The sequence below is a fragment of the Macrobrachium nipponense genome, chromosome 18 (genome assembly GCF_015104395.2).
Source record: "Macrobrachium nipponense isolate FS-2020 chromosome 18, ASM1510439v2, whole genome shotgun sequence".
NCBI lineage: Eukaryota > Metazoa > Arthropoda > Malacostraca > Decapoda > Palaemonidae > Macrobrachium > Macrobrachium nipponense.
The window spans coordinates 57,759,846-57,767,922 of NC_087211.1; positions in this window are offsets into that span (position 1 = coordinate 57,759,846).

Sequence of the window (8,077 nt, forward strand, 5' to 3'; positions counted from 1 at the left end):
GGAAGTCAAGGAAGAAGAAACAGGGAGAATAAAACAAAGATTCACAGACATCACGACAGACACAGTAAGACACCAACTAAAGAAAATGCCAAACTGGAAAGCCCCAGGTCCCGATGAAGTCCATGGATACTGGCTCAAAAACTTCAAGGCCCTACACCCACGAATAGCAGAACAACTCCAGCATTGTATCTCAAATCACCAAGCACCCAAATGGATGACCACAGGAAGAACATCATTAGTACAAAAAGACAAGAGTAAGGGAAATATAGCCAGTAACTACAGGCCTATCACCTGCCTACCAAATAATGTGGAGTTACTAACATGTATCATCATGCAAGGCTATACACTACCTAGAGTGACAAACACCACCCCCACCAACAGAAAGGCTGCAGAAGGAAGTGTAGGGGCACAAAAGACCAGCTCCTGATAGACAAAATGGTAATGAAGAACAGTAGGAAGAAGGAAAACCAACCTAAGCATGGCATGGATAGACTATAAGAAAGCCTTCGACATGATACCACACACATGGCTAATAGAATGCCTGAAAATATATGGGGCAGAGGAAAATACCATCAGCTTCCTCAAAAATACAATGCGCAACTGGAATACAATACTTACAAGCTCTGGAATAAGACTAGCGAGGTTAATATCAGGAGAGGATCTTCCAGGGCGACTCACTGTCCCCACTACTCTTCGTAGTAGCCATGATTCCATGACAAAAGTACTACAGAAGATGGATGCCGGGTACCAACTCAAGAAAAGAGGCAACAAAATCAACCATCTGATGTTCATGGACGACATCAAGCTGTATGGTAAAGAGCATCAAGGAAATAGACACCCTAATCCAGACTGTAAGGATTGTATCTGGGGACATCAGGATGGAGTTTGGAATAGAAAAATGCGCCTTAGTCAACATACAAAAAGGCAAAGTAACGAGAACTGAAGGAATAAAGCTACCAGATGGGAGCAACATCAACACATAGATGAGACAGGATACAAATACCTGGGAATAATGGAAGGAGGAGATATAAAAACACCAAGAGATGAAGGACACGATCAGGAAAGAATATATGCAGAGACTCAAGGCGATACTCAAGTCAAACTCAACGCCGGAAATATGATAAAAGACGGCCATAAACACATGGGCAGTGCCAGTACTCAGATACAGCCCAGGAATATGGAATGGACGAAGGCAGAACTCCGCAGCATAGATCAGAAAACCAGGAAACAAATGACAATACACAAAGCACTACACCCAAGAGCAAATACGTACAGACTATACATAACACGAAAGGAAGGAGGGAGAGGACTACTAAGTATAGAGGACTGCGTCAACATCGAAAACAGAGCACTGGGGCAATATCTGAAAACCAGTGAAGACGAGTGGCTAAGAGTGCATGGGAAGAAGGACTAATAAAAGTAGACGAAGACCCAAAAAATATACAGAGACAGGAGAAAGACAGAAAGAACGAGGACTGGCACAACAAGCCAATGCACGGACAATACATGAGACAGACTAAAGAACTAGCCAGCGATGACAATTGGCAATGGCTACAGAGGGGAGAGCTAAAGAAGGAAACTGAAGGAATGATAAACAGCGGCACAAGATCAGGCCTTAAGAACACCAGTTTATGTTCAAAGTATGATAGACGGAAATAACATCTCTCCCATATGTAGGAAGTGCAATACGAAAAATGAAACCATAAACCACATAGCAAGTGAATGCCCTGCACTTGCACAGAACCAGTACAAAAAGAGGCATGATTCAGTGGCAAAAGCCCTCCACTGGAGCCTGTGCAAGAAACATCAGCTACCTGCAGTATAAGTGGTACGAGCACCAACCTGAAGGAGTGATAGAAAACGATCAGGCAAAGATCCTCTGGGACTATGGTATCAGAACGGATAGGGTGATACGTGCAAACAGACCAGACGTGACGTTGATTGACAAAGTCGCAATACCATGGGACACCAGAGTTGAAGAGAAAGAGAGGGAAAAAATGGGATAAGTATCAAGATCTGAAAATAGAAATAAGAAGGATATGGGATATGCCAGTGGAAATCGTACCCATAATCATAGGAGCACTAGGCCACGATCCCAAGATCCCCTGAAAAGGAATCTGGAAAAAGCAACTAGAGGCTGAAGTACTCCGGGCCCTCATGCCAGAAGAGTGTGATCCTAGAAACGGCGCACATAGTAAGAAAAGTGATGGACTCCTAAGGAGGCAGGATGCAACCCGGAACCCCACACTATAAATACCACCCAGTCGAATTGGAGGACTGTGATAGAGCAAAAAAATAATAATAATAATAATAATAATAATCATATCTGCATTTGTAAGTTTTTAATATGATACAGCTATCTGAATTAAATTCATATAGCTCGGAGCATGCCAGAGTCCAGTTTGCCTGTTTTCTTTATTAATTTATTAATTTATTTATTTATCCAAATTTTTTTATTTTGAATATGGAAGCTGAGCAGGCTCTCAAAAGCTCCGAGCTGTATAGTTGTGAAGCTTGATAAAGATAGGAGGAACTTATTCTAAAGGGTTGCTGCATTCCATATACCTTTACGCTTTTGGCTGATAATTACAACATGGAAAAATCTGCACAAAAGCTCAAGTTCAAATATATTTACAAAAGAGAAATGACCAAATCATTCGGCGATTGACAAGGTAATGTACTAAATCATTTAACGATCATTGCTGGACATATTGATTGGAGCAAAAACATTCCTCTATTTAATAGTCTTCATCATTATCAATATCGTCTTTCAAGTTTATTTATGGGCGTCATCTTATAGAATCCTCACCTTTTCATCGCCACCAAAGAGGGAGAGATTAACAGACTGACAGACAGAAATAAAGACAGACGCACTTTATAGACAGAGAGACAGACATACAAACATACAGATGCACAAAACTAAATGCCTCTGAAGTTATCCAAGCTCCACAGAATGAGAAAAAGGTGGAAGTTTATTCTAGATTCCACGCGCCTGCAAGCACAGCTGTTTATATTTAATCAAAGGGAAATCATTAACTGCATTAATTCAATTTGTGACTGAATGACGTTTCTACTTCCTTTGATGTTGTTTTTCTTTTTATTCTTACTTTTATTTACCCTATTGTCATAAAAGCAATGATTGATATATTCTATATTGGGTGAGTCAATAATCATTGATAAAAAGAATGTTCAGAGCTTAATATTTCCGTATTATTATGCTTTATGGATGAAATGAAGACCTGTTGCATCAATTCTACTTTGATGTTTGCTAATACACACACACACACACACACACACACACACACACACATATATATATATATATATATATATATATATATATATATATATATATATAATATATATATATATATATATGTATAAGCTATATATATATAATAATATATATATATATATATATATATATATATATATATATATATATATATATCTATATAAGAGGTTCAGGAGGTCCATTGATACTAAACATGAAGGCCAAGATTTATTATAAAAAGTTTCGCACATAAACTTTGTGCATCTTCAGTCTGTAAAAAGAGAAATGCGTATATTAAAAACTAAAAAACAGGATTCACAATAGTATTCATGTTAAAATGCAATAAAAATATAAATAGTTAAAAAAGAGAAGAAGAACCACTGAGGTACCAACCGACTAGAATGGAAGGAAAGCAAGGAATGATTTTTGAGAGAGCCAGGTCCAAGACGTTGACTATGCCAGATGTATAGGTGAAGCCGAGGTGTTGTTATTCAATGGGGGTGGGGGAACCAGCCTTTTAATAATTAGAGATTCCAAGGTAGTTAGGTGGTCCGGGTCTTTAGTATAACCTATTATCGAGAAGTGCTGTTTTGATATATTTATTTTGCATTTGGTGGCATGATTCTTGATACTAGAAATTTCAGGATTACTAATTCTTTGACCTGTTCTATAACTGAAACCCATTGATATACAAACAAAGGTGTGGTGATTCTTAACAAAAATGAGTACATAGAAAAAATTGAAACCATTCTATCTGATACCACTAAGTTTCAACTGCATGGTGACCCCAACTTTCTCGACATTTACAAAAGACAAGATAAAGTCAATAGATTCTTAAGGAAACTGAAAAATGAAGGGATAATAAATGCAAACTACATACCAGCAATTACATGTCACAGGTTCTTTGTTTAGTATATTATATGGCCTACCGAAAATTCATAAACCAGGCACACCTGTTAGACCCATTATGGCTGCATACAATAGTCCTTCTTTTTTTATCTCCAAATTCTTAGTATCACTATTAACTGAATAATTCCCATTAACGAAAACACTTTGAAAAATGGATATCAATTTCAAGAACAAATCATTCATCAGGACGGAGACTACCAAATGGCCAGTTTGGACGTGGAATCGTTGTTTACCTAATGTACCATTGAACGAAACCATAGATATTTTAAATAGATTTTTATTAGCGATGACACTGTATTTCATGGTTTTAGTAAACCCCCCTTTTTTAAACAATTTCTTGAACTTGCTGTGCAAGATTCCATGTTTATTTTTAATCAACGACTCTATTCGCAGGTCGATGGAGTTGCTATGGGGTCGCCACTTGGGCCAATATTTGCTAACATTTTTATGTCTTATTTGGAAACAATTTTTAGACAATTGTCCTATTTCTTGTAAACCAATGTATTACAGAAGATATGTTGGCGACACATTTGCACTTTTTCAGATATCAGTGGCAAATAGCAAAATTTTTGGACCACTTTGACGTACAACATCACAACATTAAATTCACAATGGAGATAGAAAATGAAAACAAATTACCATTTCTGGACATTCTTGTCACTAGAGTCAATTCAGAATTCACGACTGCAGTATATCGAAAAAAGGTGTTCACGGGATTAGCCAATAGCTTCTATCGTTCTTGTCAGAAAACCTTTAAAACTAATACCATATACACACTGGTCTATAGAGCTTTGAAATATTCATCCAACTGGCAAATTTTTCATAACGAAATGGAATTTTTAATAACCTTTTTTCAAAAAAACTCCTATCCCAAAGACATTGTATATAATATAATTAACAAATTAGTAAGTAACTACATCCAAACCACCTCCTTTGCTAATGGATGTCCCAAAAGAAACTGATGTATGATGCATCGATTCCATATATAACAAACTCGAAGTTTTCTCTTAGACTCTCACAAATAACAGAACAAGAAATTCCTTATCTTCAAAATTAAACTTATCTCAAACAATCCTTGCAAAATTGGCTCGCTTTTTAATTTCAAAGATCGTCTGCAGGACTTCATGAGATCCAACGTTGTATACAAATTCAAATGCGCAGGATGCCCTGCAACTTACGTGGGATCGACTCGAAGATTACTGCAGATGAGATATTGTAGCCATATGGGTTTCAGTTATAGAACAGGTCAAAGAATTAGTAATTCTGAAATTTCTAGTATCAAGAATCATGCCACCAAATGCAAAATAAATGTATCAAAACAGCACTTCTCGATAATAGGTTATACTAAAGACCCGGACCACCTAACTACCTTGGAATCTTTAATTATTAAAAGGATGGTTCCCCATTGAATAACAACACCTCGGCTTCACCTCTACATCTGGCATAGTCAACGTCTTGGACCTGGCTCTCTCAAAAATCATTCCTTGCTTTCCTTCCATTCTAGTCGGTTGGTACCTCAGTGGTTCTTCTTCTCTTTTTAACTATTTATATTTTATTGCATTTTAACATGAATACTATTGTGAATTATGTTTTTTAGTTTTAAATATATGCATTTCTCATTTTACAGACTGAAGATGCACAAAGTTTATGTGCGAAACGTTTATAATAAATCTTGGCCTTCATGTTAGTATCAATGGACCTCCTGAACCTCTTATGTCTGCGCTCCTGTATACCTCTTATATCTATCTATCTATATATATATATATATATATATATATATATATATATATATATATATATATATATATATATATATATATATATATATATATATATATATATATATATATGCATGTATATATGTATGCATGTATGTATGTATGTATTCTTACATATAAAAGTGAATGTTTGTATATCAATAAATCCGAACCGCTCGACCAATCTAGACAAAGTTTGGCACGTGGCGATCATTTCACCCAACTTAGATAATAGGGTAGGTTTCAAACCCGTAGCCCCGCCCCCTTCCCATCCCCCATCCCCCATTACCCCTACCCTTCGTAACTTGTAGAGAAATTCTTTTGACTTACCATACCACATTTAATCCCTGGATACAAATATTTTTATAAAAGGGACAGTCGCCACAGTAATACCTGGATAAACGGGACGGACAGCATAGCAATACCTGTTTAAAGGTGACTTACAGTACAATAATGTGAATTTCTCAGCAAAAACAATAACAATAGCTGCTGGTAGAGTTAGACTGAATAATTTTATATTCCTGAATTTTGATTCAAGCGAGATAATATCAAACTGACAAAAAGACTGACAGAAACGAAAGTATCCGTCCAAAATGACGGAAGACAACGGGTTTCAGTAACTATACTGGAAACTGAATTATACAGTAAAAATATTATGCTGAATTACATTGATGCTGGTCCCCTGGTATAATGGTTAGTGTCGTGGAGCGCCAATCAAATGTCGAGGGTTCCCGTATCCCCCCAGGAAGATTAAAAAATTTTGTTACTTCTGCAGTGTGGGGTCTGCGGTGGGAGGTTGAAACCAATATTCTTTGGAAGCTTGAATTTCAAGTCAATGGCTCTTGTATGCTTGTTCCATGTGAATAGATTTCCTCTAATAATAATAATAATAATAATAATAATAATAATAATAATAATAATAATAATAATAATAAAATAATAATAATAAGGATTGCATCTGGGGACATCAGGATGGAATCTGGAATAGAAAAATGTGCCTTGATCAACATACAAAAAGGCAAAGTGACAAGGACTGAAGGGATAAAGCTCTCAGATGGCAATAGCATCAAACACATAGACGAGACAGGATGCAAATACCTAGAAATAATAGGAGAGGATATAAAACACCAAGAGATGAAGGATACGATCAAGAAAGAATATATGCAGAGATTTAAGGCGATATTCAATTCAAAACTCAACGCTGGAAACATGATGAAAGCCATACATACATGGGCAGTACCAGCAATCAAATACAGTACAGGAGTAGTGGAGTGGATGAAGGCTGAACTCCTCAGCACAGACAAGAAAACTAGGAAACACATGACAATACACAAAGCACTACACCCAAGAGAAAATACAGACAGACTATACATAAAACGAAAGGAAGGCGAGAGAGGACTACTAAGCACCGAGGACTGCGTCAACATCAAGAGCAGATCACTGGGGCAATATATGAAAACCAGTGAGGGCGAGTGGCTCAGGAGTGAACGGCAAGAAGGACATAAAAGTAGACGAAGACCCAGAAATATACAGACAAGGGAATTAAACACAGAAAGGAGGAATGGGACAACAAACCAATGCATGGACAGTACATGAGACAGACTAAAGAACTGACCAGCAATGAAACATGACAATGGCTACAGAGGGGAGAACTGAAGAAGGAGGCAGAAGGAATACTAATAGCGGCACAAGATCAGGTCCAAGAACCAGATGTCCAAAGAACAATAGATGGTAATAACATCTCGCCCATATGCAAAAAGTGCAATATGAAAATCGAGACCATAAGCCACATAGCAAGCAAATGTCTGCCACTTCACAGAACTAGTATAAAAAAAAGAGCCATCAAACTGGACCCTCCCCAAGTAGCACCAGCTACCTTGCAGTAATAAGTGGTACAAACACCAACCTGAGGGAGTGATAGAAAACGATCGGGCAAAGATCCTTTGGGACTATGGTATCAGAACAGATAGGATGGTACATGTCAAGAGACTAGACGTGACGTTTGACTGACAAAATCGAGAAGAAAGTATCACTCACTGATGTCGCAATACCATGGGACCCAGAATAGATGAGAAAGAAAGAGAAAAAATTGATAAGTATCAAGACCTGAAAAGAGCAATAACAATATGGGATATGC